The sequence below is a fragment of the Nyctereutes procyonoides genome, unplaced genomic scaffold (assembly GCF_905146905.1).
Source record: "Nyctereutes procyonoides isolate TBG_1078 unplaced genomic scaffold, NYPRO_anot_genome, whole genome shotgun sequence".
Classification (NCBI taxonomy): Eukaryota; Metazoa; Chordata; class Mammalia; order Carnivora; family Canidae; genus Nyctereutes; species Nyctereutes procyonoides.
This window is the reverse complement of record NW_026575036.1, coordinates 21,002,800-21,027,534: the sequence shown is the minus strand read 5'-3', so window position 1 is coordinate 21,027,534 and position 24,735 is coordinate 21,002,800. Positions and strand designations below refer to the sequence as shown.

The 24,735-nt window shown below is 39.7% G+C and overlaps 1 pseudogene; it reads right to left on the bottom strand.

The window, feature by feature from the left end:
- On the bottom strand, positions 1–22,993 carry LOC129505508 (dnaJ homolog subfamily B member 6-like; annotated as a pseudogene).
- Between the last annotated feature and the right edge of the window lie 1,742 nt (positions 22,994–24,735).

The following is a 24,735-nucleotide window of genomic DNA, read 5'->3' as shown; positions in this document are numbered from 1 at the left end:
TTATAAGGACTTTAACTGGTGGTCTTCTCCAACTTCTACTCTTTCTCCACCATTCTCAACAATTCCCTTTCTAGTGATTTTTCTGCCATTAACAATTTTAGTAGAACATGATATAGATTTGAAGTTGTGCGTCCCTTACCACCATGGAAGAAAATGAAGTGAGGCCCTCTTGACCTGGTGAACCAAAAGAAGTAAATCCTGTATCAATGAAGAAAATATACCCTCAAAAAATATGGAAATCCACTGAAAGCAGAGAAAAACAACCTGTACCACAGCACCTGCTTCTGCAATTTGTGTCAAATGAGAAATGGATTTCCATTTGCCCCCCAAAAAAGTCCTCAAATGGGTCTTTGAAGAAACCCAATGAAAACAGTCCCTTCCACAAAAAAATGCCCTGAAGACCTGGTCTGGGCTGCAGAAGCTGAAGCCAAATCCAAAGGGACTGTCAAAATAATCTACCTCCACCCTCCACCACCACCCTCCACCTCCATTTAATCCTTCTTTGACCTATTTATCATAGACGTCCTCTTTTTTAACATCTGATAACACCTCATACGCCTCAGCTACTTGTCTGAGTTTTCCCTCCACTTCTTGTTTATTCTCAGGATGCCACTTCTGTGCCAGATTTGGATGTGCCTTTTTAATAAGCTCGACTGAGACATGTCCCTGCCCGCCTAGAACTTCAGAGTGATCCAGCAGGTTGAACCGGCTGTGGACCGAGTGTGAGGACAGAGCCACAGGGGGCAAGGGGGAAATGGGGTGCAGGGCCAGGACTAGGAACCCCGAGTGGGGAGGGGTGGGACCAGAGACTTGGCAGGCGCACCCCCAGACCTTCCACAGGAGGACTCTGGCAGAGCTGGGGGCCCCTTCTCGCACTCTCCATTCTTTCCTTTCTCCCACAAACGAGCAGAAAGTAAGTGGTAACTTTCTTATTCATCTCATTCCAAAGAATAGATGCTTCTCTAATGAACCCGCATGTAACTCCATTTTTAGGAAGAAACTTTTCAAGCATAAATGTTCATAAACGTCTATTCCATCATCTTTTTTAGTTTGCTGGGTCACATTTTCCAGAAAATGAAGAATATTGGAAGAAGTCCCAGAAAGCCTGGGGCAGGGCCACTATACATCATGAATTTTGACATAGAATTCTACTTTCAAGTAGCTTTCTTTTCAGCTTTTTAGTTTGGAAAATGTTATTTTCTGAGGTGTGCAGCTAAGATCTGCAAACACCACCACAAGGAGAGATACATCTTTGAACTGTTTGCAGGTAAGACAATTAACCTCACTGTTAAAAAATATACATATATAATATGTCATATTATATATATTACATATATATGTATTTAGTCAGCCCACTTACCTAAGGATGGGATGAAAATTATACCAAATTATGCCCAATTTTACTCTGTAAAAGAACTGAAATAACAGAAGTGTGGGGGAAAAGGTCAGTGTGAATGTACAGGAATTTTGTATAGCATAGTGGCCTCTGAGTCATGCAAAACTGGGTTCATAGCTCCTACGTGGCCATTTTCTAGCTAGCAGTGTCAACTCGGGCTTGGTACTTAACCCCTGAAAAGCCTCAACATCCTCATCAGTATAAAGGGCTATAAATTAACCTACCCAACTAGGTCCTCAGGAGGATTAAATGAGATAATCCATGTGAAAGACTTCACAGAGCGCCTGACACATAGGAAGCACTCCATAAACACATGTCATCATCATTTCTGAGATAGGCTGGTTGTTATGAATACGTACTGGGTGGAGATTGTAAGACACCAAAAAGATGGCAACTCCTATGAATTGCAGGATGATTTTCAGTGGCAAGTAAAATGCTAACCCGCCCTCTGTGTACCACAGTCTGACCTTGAAAGTGTTTTCCAGACTCTGGTGAAAGTCATAGGAGCTCAGGTCTGCAGTCACAAAAGGAATGTGGCTCTTAAAAGCTTACGACAGACCACAGATATGGGGCAGTTAACTTATCAAGAGGAAATGGGCTCTGGTTTTCTTTGCAGTCCTCAGATCCAGGAGCTGCAAAGTTGAGTCACCAGCTTGCTATCTGACCCCAGGCCAGCCACTTAACCTCTCCCTGACCCCATTTCCTTACTTAAAATCAACTCTCTGCTCGTGTTCCGTTCAAGTCATTATCTCTACCCACAAAACGTGGTAGTGACTAAGGTGTCCCGAAAATTTGGAAAATCAATTATTCAGTGAGTTGGGTTTGCAAAATAGAACTGTGAAGGATTGGGAAATGAATAAGTCTAGCTCGGCTTTTTGGTGTCTTGGTATTATTTTAGGAGTTCCCTTCCTGGAACAAAATCACCAATCCAGACAATAAGCTTTGTCTGACACTGTGACCCTAGTTGCTGATGAAGCTTTCTTGTGTTGGTATTTCTGGGAGTGACAGAATGGAAGAGAACAGGAGCCCCTTTGTCAAAAGGTAGTCAAGAGGGAAATAAATTTTAGTTATTTAAAGAGAATTTAGGACAAGTAAGGCAGTGTCATTTGTTAAAGAACTAGACCAGCAGCTTGGATTATTGGGTTTTACACTCAGCTTCTGTCTCTCTACGTAACCTAGGACAATTCAAACAACTATGGGTAACCATAGGAGTAGTTCCTAAACTAATGAGCTGTCCCAACTACCAACTTAAATAAATTGAATGTATATATATATACCCCTCAGTACTCACTGAGACAAATTTCTCACCTTCCTGGGGTCTGCTCTGAACACCCTGAATACAAAGGTATATTGTGTTTGGTTTTTTGTCCTTACTCACACAATGACTAGCTCCAGAAATATCGTTGACAAAGGAGGTGGTGAGGGAAAGCGTCTAAAGCGTCAAATCTAAAAGTAAATGAAGTTTACCTTTGCTGTCAGAGTTTTTTAAACATCAACCATCTTCCAAAACAAAAAATGCTTGAAATATTCTACACCTTTTCCTGCCTTCGTGCTGATTTGACGTCAGCCGTATCACCATTAATTGACTTCCTGGCCTATAATAATTTTTTCTGTTTCCTTACTTGCTAACAGAAGCAGCCCTTCCTGCTTCTAATTTGGTTCTTTTAAGCTACTGAGAAATCAAATTAACAAGGCATATCAGTTCAAGTTAGGTTCAGCTGGGAGTTATAGAAACCCAACTGTATCAGCTTAAATGCAATAGGCATATTTGCTTATGTAAAGAAGTGTAGAGGGAAGCAGGACACCTGGATAATTCAGTCCAGCAGGCATCTGACTCTTGATTTAGGCTCAGATCATGATCTCAGAGTCATGAGATTGAGCCCCATGCCAGGCTCTATGCTGAGCGTGGAACCTGCTTAAGAGTCTCTCTTTCTCTCTCTAGTCTGCCCCTCTCCCCACCCCTACTTGCTCTTGCTCTCTGCCACACTCTCCCTCAAAAAAAAAAAAAAAAAAAAAAAGGAGAGGTAAAAAATCCAGGTAGGAGGACTCCAGACCTCCTTCTGAGGCCATCTGTCTTAGCTCTGTTCTATGTGACTTGTCATAGTCGGAGAGCTTTTGGAGTTCTAACCATTACAATTCCTTTGCAAGCAACAGAAAGAAGGAAGGAAAGAGTAACTAAAAGGTACAACTCTCCTTTTGTTTTGTTTTTTTACCAAACTGTCCTGAAAGTCCTACCAACATTTTTATTACATTTTATGAACCAAAACTTAGCCACTTTGACTCCACCTAGCTAAAAGGGAAGCACAATTCTCCAAATCAGTATATTACATATATATTAGAGACTCTAAAGGCTTCTGCTTACTTTATTATTTCCCTGTTCTCAAGATGTAGAGATTGCCAGAAATCTTGCCTTCTGATAGGCAGCAATTGTCCTGAATTATCAGGAATGGAGCATTACAAGTAGAATGTTATCACTGGGTGCCAGTGCTGGGTGACGTTTGGAGAGCAGGCAAGGTCTCATCCTCTTTGTAAGTTCTAAAACTATGTTTTCTGGTCTCTTAAAATACATGCCTTCTTTTAAAAACATAAAAATCATCTGACTTCTTTTATTGTTATTTGAAAAATTAGATTAGATATTATTATTCAAGCTATGCAAACACTCCCATACACCAATGGAAATTCTGAATTCCACCACCTGCTTTGAGACTATTCAAGGACAATGTCAAGCAAAGGATAGACACAAAGTGTTGGTTTCATCGGATACTTGGGAAGACTGAGAAGATGGAAGGCGTCATGTCTCTGGATCCACATTCTGGTTATTTGGCCTGCTGATTTACTGGCCACCAAATTAGAGAGATAAACTGAAGATCTGATCCAAATTAACTATAGTACTTTATGGACTAAAATAGAGACATTAAGTCTAATGAGACCACATTAGGTAGGTAATGCATTCCAACCAAATGCAAGGAGATGTCATATTTAATGAAGAGGATTGTGAAAAAGCATAGTTAGAGCTTCCAAGTACATGGAGATGATTTCTTGCACTTTGAGGACCCAGTAACTCATTGAACGAATGAATGGGCATCGTAAACTAGTAGGCACAGACCAGGAGATAGGAGACTGGGATGATCAGATGAAAGAAACATCAAATAGTTTGGTGGTTTCCAACCAGTAAACAGAAGATCCCAGAGGGAGGCCTAGTAGCTACTGCAAATGCTTTTAATCCCTTATGTCCCATAAGCACTTTTCTGTAGATTTAAAAAGAAAAGTACAATCACCTTCATGATGGGGTGGTACAATGTGCCAGAATATATTCAAGAGTCCACAAAGCTACTACAAGGAGAATTCACAAAAGAAAATCTTCTCAATCTCCCAGGCAAATGCTCAGAATCTGGTAGAGAACGGACAGCTTCAAGTTTCTAGCTCCGTGGAGCATTTCCTTTATATAATGCTTTCTGAAGGTTTACACCAAAGTAGCCCTTGAAAACTGAGAAGAGAGGTTACCAAAGCCTGAAAAGTTTTATAGCACATTCCAAAGAAGTGCCCAGCATCAAGCGTGTGACTTCTTAGAAGTTGTCCCTTCAACTTCTATGTATTTACAATACATGTAAATTGTATTCTATCCAAGAGATAGTATTTGTTTTAATCTTTTAAATTTCACCAACATTCACCAATCTTTAATTTCACCAACATGATTGCCATATTTTCCATCTTATTATATCTTCCATGCCTTCTAATATCCTGAGAGTACACATAGCTCATTTTAAAAACTGAAAATCTGACCTGCGAATAACCCAAGGGGTTACTGTGCTTAACCTTGCTTGAATGTTTTCATGTGCCACTTAGATAATTTTTAATGGGGTTAAAAAATGCTCAGCCCTTGGGTATTTCTAAATTATATTGTGCCGTCACATTTAGCTAGGCCTCCTCTCACTTCACCAGCTGAGGGTGGAAATAGGGAAGATTATAAGCTGTCAGATGATAGTAATCACCCACAAAAAGGGAATAAAGAGATTTTATGGAATACAATCTCTGAAAGATCACTGACATGAAACCAGAACTATGTTTTTCAAACACAAGTAATATAGGAACTTCTTTCAGAGGAAAATGACCCATAATTTTAAATGCAGACCTAACCATTTTGACTTAAATGGTCTCCATCAGAAAGCTACTAAATGTAAATAATAATAGCATATAACTTGTTATTAAGTATTTCTGTTTATGTTCTTACACAACTACATAATCAAAACAAATTTACATGTTAAATAAGGGCAAAACCAACAAATTAACAGTTTTAATTTTATGTAACCTATGATGTTGTGTAGAAAATAAATCAGTGTGAATAAGATTATTACATTTGATTTTTTTAGTAACTGTAAATAAAAACTTGAGCACAGAAATGGCAGAATGTTAGTTATAAATCAGTAATCTAGATGACCAAGAATATGCTTAAAATTTTTTTAATTATCATCAAAGTAAATGAAAAATATTTTAATTACCATGGAAAATACCCAGCCTTCTAAGAGTATATCTGTAGACTTCCTCTCCTCCATGGCCAGTTTAAATGCATTGATCTAGTGGAAAGAATAAAGAGATATAAATACGATGAGAGTTCTTAGCATTCCGCGTTGTTCTGTGTATGCACCTGTCTCCAGCACTAAAGAACTCTCTTTCAAAAATGCACAGTCTGGCTCATTAGTGTATTCCTAGGTCCTAGTACAGTGCCTGGCACATAGAAGGCCCTAAAAATATATTTAGTGAGTGAATGAATACATTTCCTAGAATTCTACAAAAGGGTTTCTTTTTTTTTTTTTTCGTTTTTTTAAGCATCTTTATTGAGATACAGTTTACGTATTATAAAATTCATGAGTTTAAAGCTCACAAACCAATGGCTTCAGTATATTTACAGAATTCTGAACCATCACAATCTAAATTTAAAAAAAGTTATCACTCCAAAAAGAAAGATATACCCATTGGAAGTTGGTCATCTCTTCCCCTTCTCCTACAAAAGGGTTTCAATCTAGGAGCTAATCAACAGAGTAAGGGAAAAAAAAAAAAAAAGAGTAAGGAAAAACTGCCCTAAAAGTTAATGGAAGATGTGCAATGATAAAATTTTGGATATTGTGAATAGATTCATCTCTCCCTGGGAAGATGATCACAGCAGCTGCTGGGATGTAGAGGTCTGGGAAATGACTGGAGTTAATTGAGTTGCCAGAAGCTTTGGAGGAAATTATGGTCCTGAAGCTCGAGGTTACCAGTGATGGGGGTAGACTTATGTTTTACTGTCTTAAAATGCTCTTTCTAGATCCCAAAGAGATTAATAGGTACATTTGCTAAATAATTTTCGATTTATGTCACTATTCAACTCAAAAGGGAACCAGACATTTAAATCTAACTTGTAAGTATGAATGACATAATTATGAAATACGATGATCACATGGTACTAATTTCATTTTCCTGTCCATCAAAAAGAAGCTGAGAAAAGCATTAATTAACCAGAATAGCAAAATTTTGTTTCTATTCTTTCTTTATTTGGGGGTGCAGGGAGCTAAATTTCTTGAACATAAAAATAATCTTTTCTTTTCCTAAGTATGAATCATAAAAGTAAGTAAAATGACAAACTATCTTCTTTTAAAAGAGGCAGAAGATAAGTTTTGGTGTGCACAAAAGAATCAGAATTCAAGGTGTAATTTCCAATCTTTTCCCCACTCCTAAGAAGATAAACAGAAATATTTTCGCTCTGCAAAGGCCCAACAACTGACAACACTACTGCTTTACCCATCCTAAAAGACAGGTGTGATAAAAGATACTGATCATATGGTCTGGCAAGAATGGAGGATATTATATAAAAACACTTTCTCCGTATAATTTAAGATATGAAGGAAAATGCATTTTAACCAAAATCTTTCCATATCGAAAATTTATAATTTAAATATTACTTTCTCATGTTTACTTTCTCAAACTCCCTTTTTTAATCTTAAAATATAACCTAATTACAGTGGTAAGTTTTTGAAGTGGAAATTCATAGTTCTAGAATGAGATCTATAAACAATGTGTTTTGGGGTTTTTTAATTCAATTTAATTAACATATAGTGTATTATTAGTTTCAGAGGTAGAATTTAGTGATTCATCAGTTGAGTATAACACTCAGGGCTCATTACATTAAGTGCCCTCCTTAATGCCTATCACCCAGTTACCCCATCCCCCACTGACCTACAGCAACCCTCAGTTTCCTGGAGTTCAGTGTCTCTTATGGTTTGCCTCCCTCTCAATTTTCATCTTATTTTATTTTTCCTTCCCTTCCCTACGTTCATCATTTTGTTTCTTAAATTCCACATACGAATGAAATCATATGGTATCTGTCCTTCACTGACTTATTTCACTTAGCATAATACCTTCTAATTCCATCCATGTAATTGTTAATGGAAAGATTTCATTCTTTTTGATAGCTGAACAATAATCCAGGTTCTTTCTGGGTTCTTTCCATATTTTGGCTATTAAGGACATTGCTTCTATAAGCATTGAGGTGCATGTGCCCCTTCAGATCACTATGTTTGTGTCATTTCGATAAATACCCAGTAGTACAATTGCTAGGTCATAGTGTAGCTCTATTTTTCACTTTTTAGGAATCTCCATACTGTTTTCCAGAGTGGCTGCACTAGTTTGTATTCCTACCAACAGTGGAAGAGTGTTCCCCTTTCTCTGCATCCTCACCAACATCTGTTGTTTCCTGAACTGTTAATTTTAGCCACTCTAACTTGTGTGAGGTGATACCTCATTGTGGTTTTAATTTATATTTCCCTGATGCCAAGTGATGTTGAGCATTTTTTTCATGTGACTGTTGGCCATTTGTATGTCTTATTTGGAGAAATGTCTGTTCGTGTCTTCTGCCTGTTTCTTGACTGAATTATTTGTTTTTTAGGTGTTGAGTTTGATAAATTCTTTATATAGATTTTGGATACTATAAACATAATGTTTTTTGCTGGGCTACCACATGACTCTTACCTATATATTCCTTGATTCTGAAATTTTTATTTTTAATTTAACATTTTTTAGTATTACTTGTAATACTTGTAAGTTCCCTCACATCCTTGAAGGAATAATGTGGTGGGTGGATGGATGAATGTTGGATGAATGCATGCACAGATGGGTGGGTGGACAGATGGGCAGATGGGTAGATGGATATACAGAGAAAGAAATAAAAATGCTGGGGATCCCTGGGTGGTGCAGCGGTTTGGCGCCTGTCTTTGGCCCAGGGCGCAATCCTGAAGACCCGGGATCGAATCCCACATCGGGCTCCCGGTGCATGGAGCCTGCTTCTCCCTCTGCCTGTGTCTCTGCCTCTCTCTCTCTCTCTGTGACTATCATAATAAAAAAAAATTAAAGTTTAAAAAAAAAGAAATAAAAATGCTATTAGCACATGATCAGTAAAGATTGTAAGACAATATATAAAAAAACACAAAAATGTACAATATAGATCCTGGTGCTGCAGAAATTCAGGAGAGTTGATAATTGATGGGATTGATAGAAAAATGTTTTATGTCTTTTGGTCTCATACACTCCAGAAAAACCAACACCACATGGAACACCCAGATGTTTCTTCTTTCTGTTAAGGCTGCTCATATGGCTAGGGGAAAATCACATGGTGTCTCTCCCCTTCCTCTCAGCAAAGTGTCCAGCTTTCATAGCTTTTTTTCTAGGTCTCTAGTCTTCCTCACCCTCATTCTCAGAAGACTGCATCTCCTACTTCCCAGAGAAATGTGTAGGAATCAAATATGAATTTCCTCAATCTCTTTGTTGTCAAATCCAATGAATACATTTTGGTCCTTGACTTGCTTGACCTCTCTGAGGCCTCCAACACTGACAAAAGCTTTTCTCTTGTTGAAACACTCCTTTCTTGGCAACCATGAAGTTCCCCTCACCTGAATCCTCTTACCTGTCTCACTCTTCCTCCTCAGGTCCTTCCACAGATGCTTCTTTGTCAGTTTAGATAGAGTTGCTATTTATATTAGTTAGCAATTGCTACAATAATGGTGCCTGACAAAAAACCATTCCCAAATTCAGGTGTTTACAGTGACAAGCATTTATCTTCACACTTTCAAGTCTGCAGCTGAGCTGCAGTTCAGTCAAACTAGATTGGGCTCTCTGCTTCAGACTGTGTGTCAGCTGAACTTGACTCCAGGTTGCAAGTCAGGCTCAACCTGGGAGCCAATCTACCAGTTTTTATTCTGAGGCCAGTCTGAAGTGACAGTTGCAGCTGGGGGCATGTTTCTCTTAGAGAAGATCACCAGAACATGAGAGAGGAAGCCGAACTGCATGCGTATATTTTAAGTGTCAGCTCCTATCATGCCACTAACACTCCACTAGCCAAAGCAAGTCATAGAGTCCTACCCAAAGTCAAGGTATGGGTGTATCATTCATCCACCATGAACCCACTGCAAGGATGTGGCTATATAATGGAATTACCAGGAAGTAAGTAATTCTGAATAATCATTCAATTTTGTTTCCCAGGGTTCTTTCCTCATCGCGTCTCCCTTCTCATCTCTTCTTGGGTTCTTACCCATAGCCATTTCATGTTAACAATCCCCCCCCTAGTCTATAGCTTCAATCCAGATTCTCCTGCCAGTCTCCAGATCTATATAACCAATTTCCAAATCTCTGGTTGGAATTACCACAGGCATCCGAAATGCAAGACAAAAGGATAACTTAAGGAACTGCATGCCTCATCCTTCTATAGATAAAAAAACCCAAATTATGACTCCCACCCAATTAATATTTAGCGAGTGATTATTACGTACCAAGCACTCACTGTCCTAGGGACGGGAGATAGAGCAGTGAAAAAGAGGAAGAGGAGCATGGGGAGGAGGAAGAGAAGGAGGAAGAGAAGAAGGAAGAAGAAGAGGAGAGGAAGAATGCTACCTCGTGTTGCTTATATTCCACATGCTTGTTAAATAATTCTAAATTTTTAGGAATCAGGGTTGCATCACCGTATCCCTACAAATAATATAGAAAACAGTTTTATTCTAGGGATTAGACCATATGCAACTGGGGGAGTAGTCTCTACAGATTGATGGAGGAGTCTATACAGATGGTTTTCTCTGTGACTAGAGTAGTTCCACTATAGCTAATTCACTCTGGATCAGCCAGACTGGCAATAGGGAGAGAAAGCTGAATATAGATAAGAAGAAACACAATCAGGGATGCCTGGGTGACTCAGTGGTTGAGCGTCTGCCTTCGGCTCAGGGGGTGATCCCGGAGTCACGGGATTGAGTCCCACATCGGGCTCCCTGTGAGGAGCTTCTCCCTCTGCCTATGTCTCTGCCTCTCTTTCTCTCTGTCATGAATAAATTAAAAAAATAAAAATCTAAAAATATTAAAAAGAAGAAGAATAAAGACAACCAGAAACCATGAGGATGAACTGGAATCTATGTCTGCCTCATATCTCAACTTTGGTGCCCTGCCCTACGGAGGTGCACATTCACTTGGCTTAGCATGTGGGGAAGACAATGGAGGGCACCTGATGAGAGTTGAAGGAGCCATGGACTGGGAGCTACCCTGCACCAACTAGGTGAGCCAGCAGACTTGCAACTAAGGGGGTGAGTTGCTGCAGTGGCTGGTACCCAGCACCCACCCCACCTTCAAAACTCAATATGGCTGCTATTTCACTTGAACTTTCCAAATCTTGCACAGAATGTTTCCTGTGGCCAATACTAACCAAAAATCATCTAGGGAAGAGAATTCTGGAAAACACAGTTCCAGGGTAAATAAGTTGACAATGTACAAAGCTGTCATAGTTTGTTACCATATATATGTACATTTTTATATATGTAATATGTAATACATATGCATATATTACATAAACATAAATATAATATATATATGACTTAAATGTGACCTGAGTGGTGTGTCAAATTTGTATTATCCTAGAAGTGAGACAATTCACTCAAAAGGCAAGTATCAGTATAACAGTTTTTTATGGTAAACACTTGGGCCAAGCTTCAGAGGCTTATCTTTTAGAAAAATGTGATTGATAATATACTTATCTGCTTAGGGACCTTATTAACATTTTATGGAACCTGATCAAAAGATGCTAGTAAACCAATATATAAATCTCATATGTTAAGTGTGTTAATTATTTGGAGGAAAGGTATTACATAGAGACAAGAGAACATGTTCTTTACTTGTCCAAGAACTTCCGGCCACACAGGAGCCATATGGTATTCCAATAGAGTAATTTATTGGGGGCCTAAAAAAGTAAATGCACCAACCCCATAACTAACTCACATGCAGGTAGTAATTTACTCTCCTGGAAGCATCTGGCTCATCACTTTTACTATAGATTTCACACATATTCTGAGGAAGGTGTCAATCACTGGACTATCTGGGTACAGTTGATGTAATTTAAAACAGATGTCACGTCTCAATAATGGAAAGAAGGCTCTGGTTGGAGAACTGCTGAAGGGGACAAAAAGTGCATGCAGCCGGCAGGCCCTGAAGCAGAGCCCATGGGCACAAATGCTACTCGGCAAAGGTTTACAGAAGAAGTTGGCCTACGGTACACACAAACATCCACTTTCTTTACCCTTTTGTCCCTATGTTCCCTCTCTCTCATTGTCTACTCATCATGTTCCCTGGATCTAAGGAAAGAAGCCAATAAACTAATTCACACTAAGGTGTAAAACCCTGATAAGACAGCTATGGGATATTAACAAGGTCATAAGCCAAGGAAAAACATCCAAGCGATGAGAGTTGAGGGAATCTTGAGCCAATAAGAGAGGACATAAACCTTCAGATTCTCTCAGATTAATCCCTCCACTTATTTAGAGCCTGCCTTATGCCCTATCACGGTGGACTCACAGATGGTAAGAATGAGGACTGTTTTTATTCAGCGCTAGTGCTTCTCCACACACTCCAGATGTAGGGGAAACCTCAGCCCACCTTTGGTGCTTGTTTCTTATGAGCAAGTTAGGTGTTCTAACTAATAACAGGCCAGCACTCTCCCCTCCTGTACGCTCCTTTTTCTACTGACTGAAACTCAGAAGCAGTATGCTCAGAATATTTTTCTCAGTATTTATTTCTCTCACTACTGAAATGTGTCTCCAAAATTCATAGGATAGATGGAGGGTGTGTGTGTGAGAGAGAGAGAGAGAGAGAGAGAGAGAGAGAGAGAGAACTATCAATAACAGGGAAATGTGAATTTTCCAATAAAAGAACAAAAGGAAATAAAATACAAAGTAGCCTGAAAAAATTACCTTTCTCGTGATTGGAAAGGCTTTCAAACCAACGCTTAAGTTTACACACTGTACAGTTCTGTACTTGCAGCCTTCTGGATTCCTAAAGAAGCATTCTTAATGGCCTTGCTTTGAATTGTCCCAGCCTGTTGTCTGCCCTCCCCACTGTGCCAACCCTCCATATCTCCAGCCCTTAAGCAGCTCAGATCCATGTTAATGCCAAGAAAGCACTGCATGGGGGCCCCAATTTACTGGAGCCAAGGACAAAACTAAAGCTATGAAATTGTTTGCAAGAGCTTAAAATAACTAGTCTGGCAAAGCTAAGCTACACTTTGAGAAAGACAATGGGGCTGCAGAAGAGAACTCTAACCATCCCACTGCCCATAAATGACCTCCTGCTCTGCCCAGCGGTGTACTTCCTCCCTATGAGAACATCTCCCCTAAGGCAGTGGCCGTCATTCAGTTTTTGATTTTTCACCCACATAGCATCTTTCTAAACATCCACTGAATAGTAAAAGACCAGTAGCAATGAGAGAAGGGCTCTTAATGTAATTTAATATGACTTCAGAAACCACAGCCAGGAGACAAATACATCAGTGGATGCATTTTTCTTCTAGAATGACCAAAATTTACTCATCATGAGTCTTCTCTTGTTAGCATGTCCCAAAGGATTGCAAAACAAAAGCTAGATTCACCGGCTTCTTCCTTGCTAAACAAGACTCACCCTGTCCCTTGGGGCAGCCAGCAACCAGAAAATGTCTGCACCCTGCCCCACAGGGCAAGCGACTGAGAGCAAGAAGGAGTCTAAAATAAGGAAGGCTGGGTGGAGGAGGTTCCAGCCCCACCTGCACCGTCCAGGGCATTGAACCAAGTCACTTGGATGGAGGTCCAACAATTGAGGACAGGTTAATCAACACCAATCTTGGCATTTCTCTGTAGCAGGCACAGAACCAACACGATGCACCAACAGGAGCACAGACACTTGCCTTCTTGCCAAACCCTCAGGCAAGCTGGATCCGGTCTCCATTATCTAATTTGATTCTGGGCTCCTGGCTACAATGGTGGATGAGGTCCAAGCCCTAGTAAATCCCCAAGGCCTGAATGGTTCCCAGGAACTCAGGTCAGCTCTGGCACCTGCACAGAGTCAATGCCCAGGCTATATACCTTCCCCTCTCCTCCACTAACAAATAAACAGTTTTCAAGCTGAGCCCTGGAGATTTCCAAACTGGAGCTAGCCAGGAATTAGACAGGATATTCTTAAACAAACATGAGCAGAAGCTGCCATTACCAGGTCAGGATGTCTGAGATGCTAGGAGCCCTGGCACAATCCTGAGTACACTGACTCCCAGACTGATGACGAACGTTTCAAAGTTTTATATCACCCTCAAATATCTAATATTTTAAACACTAAAACTTGTCCTAGATATATCTATATTCTTCTATAGCACTCACACCTTACAAGCTATTTTTTTTTATTGTTACTCTGGCCGCCTGATAAATTTCAGGGGTTTAGAATCCATTTTTGATTCATCCTGGTATCCCTAGAATCTAGCATTGAGTCTGGCACACAATATATGAACAACAAAACTTAATTGAAATGAATTATTCTTGCTGACAATGTGGTACATATCACAGGTCTTGTACTCCCTTGTATTAAACATATTTGTATATTTACTTAAATACCATATTATAAGCATGTAGAAGACTAGAGGCATCATAGGTGACCAATAAATATGTTCATCAAATAAATGAAGTTGGAGAAATCATTAATTTCTCAAAACCAAGAAATTTTTAGAAAACAAATTTAGACTTATTATTTTGAAATATCTACCGCCAAATTCTTTTAACCACCATTGCTAAGAATGTTATATATTGTGTTGAAGATTGGTGCAGAATGATATATATTGGCTTTAACCACCTCTTCTAATCAATATCCTAATGAGGACAAAGGGGAAAGGGGAAAGCTCCCAAAAATGTCAAAGGCTTAGTTAAAGAACAGAAAACCTATTGCCTAACATTTTCTATACTACAAGGGTACTTAATCAGCTGGCTATAATGGGAGAGTGTTGGGGGTTCATAGTGTTGGTAGTCTCTGGGTATCAGCACTTGGTCTCTGGCTTGTTACCCCACAGTTTGGAGCTAGGGGCAGACGTCCTGAAGCAACTTTCTTCTCTCAAACACACTAGACATTTAACTAGTTGAGCCAAATAGTTCTCATGGATACTTCTCATATCAAGAATTGTGTGATGTCTGTATATTATTTGGTTAATATATTTTCAGTGTTAATAAATTCAAATTGGTGGGGTGCCTGGGTGGCTCAGCGGTTGAGTGTCTGCCTTTCAGCTCGAGCCGGAGGGATCTGGGATCGAGTCCCACATCGGGCTCCCTAGATGGAGCCTGCTTCTCCCTCTGCCTGTGTCTCTGCCTCCCCTCTCTCTCTCTCTCTCTCTCTCTCTCTCTCTCTGGGTGTGTGTCTCTCATGAATAAATAAATTAAATATTTTTAATTAATTAATTCAAGTTGGTGAATATTACTAGAAAACAGGAAATTCCTAAGTAAAGGTGAAAAATTAATGCACATCAACGTCCTATGCAATACAGATTATGATGCAATTCATTAAGTGAAACAATATTTCTCAAAGGGCCTAGAAGAATAGAACCTGGATGACATCTTAAATACACACCATTCTAATTTTACCCAAGCTAAATAATTGTATGTTATTATAATAATACACACAATTACTAGGTAATAATAGGGTTGTATTCATATACTAAGCACTTTACAAACTACAAATACAATGGTATTTGCAGTAATGGTTACCATCAAGTTTGCAAAAAGCTTGCTGCCTCCGTTGTCACATGTTCACGTGCCCTAGTACAACTGAATCTTCCAAAATCCTTACAAATGTCACAAAGGAGCAAGATAACTGAGGAAGAGAGAGGTGAAGGAGGTTTGCTGTTTGCAGAAGGATCTTGGTTTATGAAAACAAGCATGAATTTAGCAGTCAGACTAATCTGGATTTGAATTCTGTCTCTCATGTCCAACCTGTGTGACCTTGGGCAAGTGATTTAACTACTCTTTCCCAATCGGCAAGAACTATGACAAAATACCCTTCAAAAAACTGACGCAAAGATTAAGCTAGAATAATGTATGTGAAAGCACCTTGCATCACACTTGGAAGATAATACGTGCTCATAAATTTTTAGTTTTCTTTTTTATGTAGAGTGAATTCTTTGCTTAAAATTCACAGCCAATGCTAAGGAATATGGATAGCTTTACCCACCCCCATTTTCCCCACATTCTCTGCGGTAACCAGGCCCCAACACATTTCTACCCTCATCCTCTCCTTCTTCTTCGGGTAAAATGAAATTTTTGGTCTCAGATAACTGAAATGTTAATGAGCTAAATCAAGATACCTTCCTATAGGCAAGGGAGGGGGGGGATCCAGATTTTTGGTTCACCCTGGTATCCTAAGGCAGCATCAGATAAAGGAAGTAGTCTGTAAGGTTTTTCATCTAAAAATAAATTAATAAAATAAGACACAAGCTGAAAAATCTAAGTTCTCCTGTTCTGGAGACAGGGTGGTAACTAGTTCAGTGGAGACTGCAGGGAAAATACTATGTTAACCTAACTAGATAACTGTACAAGGTCCCTTCCATGCAGGAAACCCAGAGTCCTTTCATATCAAAAGTTCTGCTTGTACTGAGAATATATTTGCCCTACTTTAGAAGTTCTGGAACTCTCTTAGACCACTAAAGGGAGCAAACACTTTAAAACTGAAAGCTCCTCATATGGTTTCCCTTTAGGTTATATTTAGTTCACTAAAGGAAAAGTAATTTACCTGGAAGATTTATTATGCATTTCCAAAAGGTAGACATTTACTCTCTCCTCATCACCAGGATTAGGCACAATTATGTCATTAACCTTCCAAACATTCCTTCTGGAATGGTGGTGAATTTCCTAATAACCATTATGGTCAAGCTGAGGTCAGAGGTAAACAAAAGGTTAAGTATCACAGACCCTGGGGTCATATAACTTCAGAGGCAAAAACCATGATTGGAATCTAGGTTCTCTGGCTAATTACCTCACTGCTGTCCAGACTGGTGTGTCTCTTCTGATGCCTACAGAGACTGTTAGTTTCTGATGTTCACAGGTCAAGAGGAAAGCTCAAAAAAATTCGGGAAAAATGATCAAATAGCCAGGGACAGAAAGAGGGGCTCCTCAGCCTGCTTCATCATGGTTATTTATGGCCTGCCTATCAGAGAGACAGCTTACACAGCTAGGGCTTTATAGAGAAAAATCTAGACCAGATGAGTGAGTGCATTCAACGTGGTCAACTAATCTGGGACAGAGCAGCATTAGCTAGTACAGAGACAAAAGAGGGTTCTTGCTGCTGACCTTTTTCATGCTCCCTACCTAGGAAATAGGCAGAAAATTCTCTAATATTATCCGGTTTGCAGCTCAGAGCCTAAGTTTACAAAGTTAAAATAAGTAGAACTTACTGAGATTCTACTGCATGCTATACACCATGTTGGACATTTTATACACATTCTCTTACTTAATCTTTCTAAGAACCCTACGAGTTCTATATTATGCTCCCATTTTACCACTGAGAGCACCAAGTGAAGCAACAGAGCTCGGACATTTACTGACCAAGGTTTAGCAGACTCCAAAGTTTGTGATCTTTCTGTTGTATTTTAATTTTCTTGCAAAGAAACTATAAAGTGAAGGCCAGATCAGACCAGTCCCCCCCCCCCTCTCTCTCTCTTGCCTTCTCTCTCTCTCTCAACCACTCATCAGCAATTTGGGGGATTTCTTGGAAGTAAAGTCAGTTCCACCTCAGGAATCAGTTTGCCTCCTCCTATGTATGCCAAGGAAGGACTACATGGATATTGATCACAACACCTGATTAATCACAGGATTCCCATAACCCAAACTCTAAACTTCCATTAAAGGAAATGATGGTTATATGGCTGCCTGACATGGCCGCAGATTCCATTGCCCCCAAAGATAGTAGTACTTAATATTATACTTGTCAGAAACACAACAAAAACATAAAAGGTAGTCTTTAAAATAAACATGACCTCTGTCATTTCCCTCTCTTGTTGCCTTTTCTCCTCTCTACTCCTGATTTAGGACCTGTCTTTTCTCTTTGGAATCTAGAATATCGAGAGCAGGGCTTCTCAACCTCAGCATTATTGACATTTGGGGTTGGATAACACAGTGAGTGGGGACTGCCCCGTCCATTGTGAAATGTTTACCAGCATCGCTGGCCTCTACTCATTAGATGCCAGTAGCAACACCCTCCCCAATCATGAAAATCAAAAATGGCTCCAGATGTTGCTCAATGTCCCCTAGAGGACTAAATTACCCCCTGATTAAGAATCACTGGTCTCAATTATGACTTAGTTACCAAAAAGCTCTAAGAAGCTCTAAATAGAATGTTATTGTACTGCCCTGAGATCATTTTCAGGACACAACACTGCTGTCATCTTAAAAGGCTGATATTCTGGACTCAAAAGAAAAGTAGATGGCATTCTCCAGGCATCACCTGCAGTGAAGAAAAATAAAGAAGTTCCAATCTTAGGGAATTTTGCAGCAAGTATTCATCTGTTTCCTAGGTAGTAAGTGGACTCCCACTGCCCCCAAAAATTCCAGAATGAATAGACTCATTCTTCAAAATGTGTGCTTGTGTATGTATCTTTTCAGTGGAATCTTCTTAAACCAGAATAAGTTATGAAATTGTGAAAAACACGATTTTCTACTTCTACCTATGGTGTTATTTTTTCCTTGGTGCAAATGAATCAAAGACTAAGACTTAAAGATAATAATAATAATAATAATAATAATAATAATAATAATAAATGAAATTTACAGATATTTGAAGGGCATAAACAAAGTTTCTTAAAAAAAAATTAGGAAAGTAATGTCAACTGTTACTATGTTGTTTGAACCTTGAAAAATTACTTTAGTTCTATACAGTTGAATGAATAGACTCATTCTTCAAAATGTGTGCTTGTGTATGTATCTTTTCAGTAGAATCTTCTTAAACCAGAATAAGTTATGGGATTGTGAAAAACACAATTTTCTACTTCTACCCATGGTGTTATTTTTTCCTTGGTTCCAAATGAATCAAAGACTAAAACTTGGGATCCCTGGGTGGCGCAGCGGTTTGGCACCTGCCTTTGGCCCAGGGCGCGATCCTGGAGACCCGGGATCGAATCCCACGTCGGGCTCCCGGTGCATGGAGCCTGCTTCTCCCTCTGCCTGTGTCTCTGCCTCTCTCTCTCTCTCTCTCTCTCTCTCTCTGTGACTATCATAAATAAATAAAAAATAAAAAAGACTAAAACTTAAAGATAAAGAAATAATAATAAATTAATTAATTAATAAAACTTAAAGGTATTCAAAGGGCATAAACAAACTTTCTTTAAAAAATTAGGAAAGTAATGTCAACTGTTACTATGTTGTTTGAGCCTTGAAATTATTTTAGTTCTATACAGTTTTTGTCTTTATTCCTTGGCCTTAATAAACTTATAAAATGAGGAAAAAGTCGCACAACATAGCAATAGAAGCACTGATTTAGGTCTTCTTTCCACCTTTTTCTATTTTAAATTTTTTGTGATCTGACTTGAGTCAGTTTTACCAGGGATTAATCACTGAAGTTCTTGTTTGGCTGTTAGATTTGTCTGTGAATAAACACTGAATAGTAGGTGAAATATAAGCAAATATCAGCAAGCGTTGTAGTATAGAGCCAGCAATGGGAGGGTTGGTTTAGGAGGGGCTGAAGATAGAACGATTTGAGGTAATAGAACATATGAACTGTCTCAGTCATTCCATATTGTTAAATCGATATAGAATGTTCTAAACTCTTGGAGAGGACTCAGAGGAAAACAGTGTATGTAGATAAAAATATGTACATGCATAACGATTTAATTCTCACAAAAACCCCAGACTGTGATTATCCCATTTTTCTGGTAAGAAACAGAGGCATAAAAAAGGTAAGTAACTCACTCAACACCAAAAATAGTTAAGAGGCAGAGGCAAGACTTGAACCCTGGCAGTTTGATTCCCAAGCTCACTCAACTAATGCACACTCTTTAGGAGACTTAGAAGCAAGGATCTAGGAGGGAAATGGATCATTTTTCCCAAAGAAATGTAAAGCAATAGATCATTAAAAATATGGCCACACTGAAGGAAGACCTGGCAATAACTCTGTTAATTTGATCATCATATAGAGAAATTCCTCTGGAGTTAGGAAGAAAAGGGCCTGAACCATCCCCTTCTGCTATCTATACTCACCAAAGTAGCCATGTAATTGCCTAATGCCAAACCCACTCAGAAGATTCAGCCATAATGTTTCTTTAAAGAAAAACAGTTTTGCAAATAAGCATCTTCCCACTCCCACTGACAACTAAAAACCAGTCCTGTGTGGGAGGCTGAGTAATTACCTCAGATCTGGAGTGAGGGACTCCATACCCATGAGGAGAGTCTTCATGGTTACCTCAGAAATACTGCTGGGAGTCTAATTGCCCTGCTCCCACCTGCTGATATTTCTCTTTTGTTAGTCTCAGAGGTACCCGTGCTTTCCCACACTTTCTCCCCCTGCCCCCGTCTCTCCTACCTCCACCTGCCCTCTCAACATGAACTATCCAAGGCTCTGTCCTCAGTCACCATCATAGATCCAAACCATCGCTCGTAAAGCAATCCTAAGGCTAAGCCTCCAACCTGAACCCTCTCCTGACTTCCAGACTCACATTCCTAACTTCCTAGTGGACAGTTCATTCATTTGTTTAAAATAGGCTCACATGCTTCCCCTTTTAAAGAAATAAAATTAAGAAAGTCCTCGTGTCAGAGCTAATAGCCAATAGCCATTATGTCTGTCACTCAGTTCTCCACACCATTCCTAGCACACACATCCCAACACTTACCTAATGCTGGTTTCAAGGGTTGTCATTTTTGTTCTCTTCTCTTCATTTTTATAGCCTGTCTAGATTTCTTTAATGAGCTTCTAACAGGTTACCCCGACTGTAGATTGTGCTGCCTAATACTATAGCCATGTAGCTATGAGGTACCCAAAATGTGCCTAGTCTGAAATGAAATGGGCTCTAAGTACAAAGGCATGCTCCTTTTGAAGTCTCAGGAAAATTATACATGGAAAATATCGCATTGGGGTGCCTGGGTGGCTCAGTCAGTTAAGCATCTGCCCTTGGCTCAGATCATGATCCCAGGGTCCTAGGATCAAGCCCCAGGTCAAGCTCCCTGCTCAGTAGGTAGTCTTCTCCCACTCCCATTGCCTGCCACTCTGCTTGCTTGCGCTTGTGCTCTCTCTCTCTCCCTCTGTGTCAAATAAATAAATAAAATATTTTAAAAACTTATCTCATTAATAACTTGCATAGTGATAATGTGTTGAAACTATGATTGTTTTTATATATTATGTGAAAATACTTAATTATTCCACGTTTCATCCTATATTTTTTTAATGTAGCTGAATAGGGGCCTCCCAAAGATACCAACTTCTGAATCTTCAGAACCTGTGAGTATGTGACCTTACATGACAAAAGGAACTTTGGATATGTGATTAAGTTAAGGACCCTGAAACGGGAAGATTATCCAAATAAACCCAGGGTAATCACAAGGGTCCCTATAAAAGGGAGATTTGACTGCAGGAGATATTACACCACTAGCTGGGAAGGAGGAAGCAGAAGCCATGGCCCAAAGAATGTAGGCTGTCTCTAAAAGCCAGAGGTGTCAAGGAAACAGATTCTCACCAGAAGACTCCAGAAGGAAGACAGCCCAGCTAATACCATGATGTTAGACTTCTGACTTCCAGACCCGTGGGAGAATAAATGCGTGTTGCTTTAGGCCACCAAGTTTATGGTAATTTGTTACAGTTACAATAGAAAACTAATGCATGTAGCTACAAGGAAATTTAATTTACATATGGCTCCCCTTTGCAGCTCACAGTTGTGTTTCTGTAGGAGAGCACTGCTCTAGAATCCACTCCATGTTGGTCCATTCCCAGCTGGAGCTACCTTACGGCATCACTCCTCTGTTCAAATGCTGTCGGGGCAATGTAGGTAGATAAAATGAAGCCCAAATTCGTGTTTGCCTTTCAGGCCTCTCTCCATCACTTCAAATTTGCCAGGTTTTGCCATTGCATCAGCACTCCAACCCCCCAAATACACACACACACACACACACACACACAACACATATATACACATGCATATAGTTGACACATCGTGTCACATTCATTCCAGTGATTAGACTTCTCTCTAGGTTATGCTGTGTTCACAGCAAATGTAGCTGCCATCTGTCACCATACAACACCATTATGATGCCATTAACTATATTCTCTATGTTGTACCTTTTATCCCTGTGACTTATTCCATACATGAAAGCCTGTATCTCCCACTCCCCTTCACTTATTTTGCACATACCCTAACCCCATTCTCTCCCCTCTAGCATTTATAGGTCTGATTCTGCTTTCTTTTTTTCTTTTAAATATTTTATTTATTTATCAATGAGAGACAGAAAGAGAGCGTGCGCAGTAGAGATACAGGCAGAGGGAGAAGCAGACTCCATGTAGGGAGCCTGACGTGGGACTCAATCCCGGGTCTCCAGGATCAGGCCCGGGCTGAAGGCGGCACTAAACTGCTGAGCCACCCGGGCTGCCCTGATTCTGCTTTCTTAACCTCTAATCTTCCAACCAATTTGGTTTACCTCTATTGCCACAAATTTTCCTATTTTTACTCCCGTTCCCAGGATGCTCCCTCTACCCTAAATGCATTTTAATTTTAAGATTTTATTTATTCATTCATTCATTCATTCATTCATTCATTCATTTATTTGATGTAGGGAGAGAGAGTTGGGGAGTGCAGAGGGAGAGAGAGAAGCAGACTCCCCACTGAGCAGAGAACCTGATGCGGGGCTCTATCCCAGGGTCCTACAACCCAGGCCAAAGGCAGAAACTTAACCCACTATACTACCCAGATGCCCCTTTATTTTCATTTTTGATCAAGAAAACCCTGTCCATCCTTCAAAAAGTAAATCCCAATTCTTCTATGTAGGCTTTCACAGCTCCCAGCCTTTTAGCTCCACTCTGCATCTCTTATTGTGTGCTATCACTTGTCCCACACATTATTGAGATCTGACTGAGGGACGTGGAGCTGGACTTTTTTTCCAGTGTTGGAAACATATCCAGAGACAGGAACCCACCTTACCAATCCTGTTCTGTGTTCACCAGTAGTGCCCTTCCTGTGCCAGCAGGATCAGTGCAGAAGTTGTGGGGTTGGGTCTTGAGGGGCAACTTGGGGTTTTTGCTCTCACTGCGAAATACAGGTGCTGAGGATTGATTTCTGGGCATGGTGGGTCTATTTAGAGAGAGAAGGCTTCCAGGAAAAGACTGGACTGTCTTTGTGAACTGGTGGAGTCTCAATACTGGTAAGATTTGAGATTAATGCTTCATTGATACAATCACAACTGTGCTTATATACTGGTGAAAGCTGAAGCATACTGGAGACAGAGATAGGCAAAAAAATCTGTGATATAAATAAAAGACTTTAAACAAACAAGCAAACAAAAACCGGGTTTCCCAAAGACCTTGGGTACTATTTCTGCCAACCTCCTCATTTCTGACAGAACCACAACCAGAGGGCGGGTGTCGAGGTTCCTGACCTGTCATCCACTCAGGTAGTTTACCTTGCCCAGTCGTTTTTCTGTGGTGAGGTCTTTGAAGAGTTTTTTGTTTTTGTTGTTAATTTACATGAGTAAAATATTTTAATAAGCCTTAATTTTAAACTTGATTCATTTAAAAATATGTATTGGGAAAAAAGTCCAGATGCAAACTGTTGTACAACTTCAACATTAAAGGTCCCTTGATTATATTCGTAGGTGATGACAACTCTCTGTACTTAGTTCCCTGAGTGACACCAGCTGCCCACCATGAAAATTCTGAAACATTTCCCCAAAGAACAATGTGTTAGATTATGCCACTCTGGCTACCTTGTGAGGTCCTAGCCTGGTGCCAGTGACCTGAAACTCCTGCTTTCTGATGGATCAAGATGAAACTGGACATAAACATAAAAAACGTGCCTTCCATTCATAGAGTGATATACAGGCCATTACTATTTTGGCTGATCCACGTAGTAACTTTGGAAGGTTGGTAAAACAGATATTTTTATCCCTATTTTATAGCTGAGAAGGGTTCCTAAAGCTTGGATGTGGTGGAGAGAAAATTCAAGCTCATGTTCTCACACATGATCAGAAAGCATATCTTAAAATTACAACTCATGGACTGTTAGATTTAAAAAGAAATCATTGTTGGGACTACATCAAAATAAGAAGCTTCTGCACAGCAAAGGAAACAGTCAACAAAATAAAAAGGCAACCTACAGAATGAGAGAAGATATTTGCAAATGACATATCCGGTGAAGATCTAGTATCCAAAATCTATAAAGAACTAATCAAACTTAACGCCCCAAAAATGAACAACCTAATTCTAAAATGGGCGGAAGACATGAACAGACATTTCTCCAAAGACATCCAGGTGGCCCACAGATACATGAAAAGATGCTCAACCTCACTATCATCAGGGAAATGCAGATCAAAACTATGATGAGGCATCAGCTCACACCTGTCAGAATGGCTAAAACCAACAACACAGGAAACAGTAGGTGATGGTGAGGATGTGGAGAAAAAGGAACGCCTATGCACTGCTGGTGGGAATGCAAACTGGTGCAGACACTCTGGAGGTTCCTCAAGAAGTTGAAAATAGAAATACTGGATGATCCAACTATCTTAGTACTGAGTATTTACCCAAAGAATACAGGAACATTAACTCGAAGAGACACATGCGCCCCTACACTTAGAGCAGCATTATTTGCAATAACCAAGATATGGAAGCAGCACAGGTGTCTATCAACTGATGAATGGATAAAGAAGACGTGGTATATATACACAATGGAATATCATTCAGCCATAAAAAAAGAAATGTTGCCATTTGCAACAACATGGATGGAGCTAGAGAGTATAATGCTAAAAGAAGTCGGTCAAAGACAAATACCATATGATTTCACTCGTGTGGAATTTAGGAAACAAGCAAAGAGA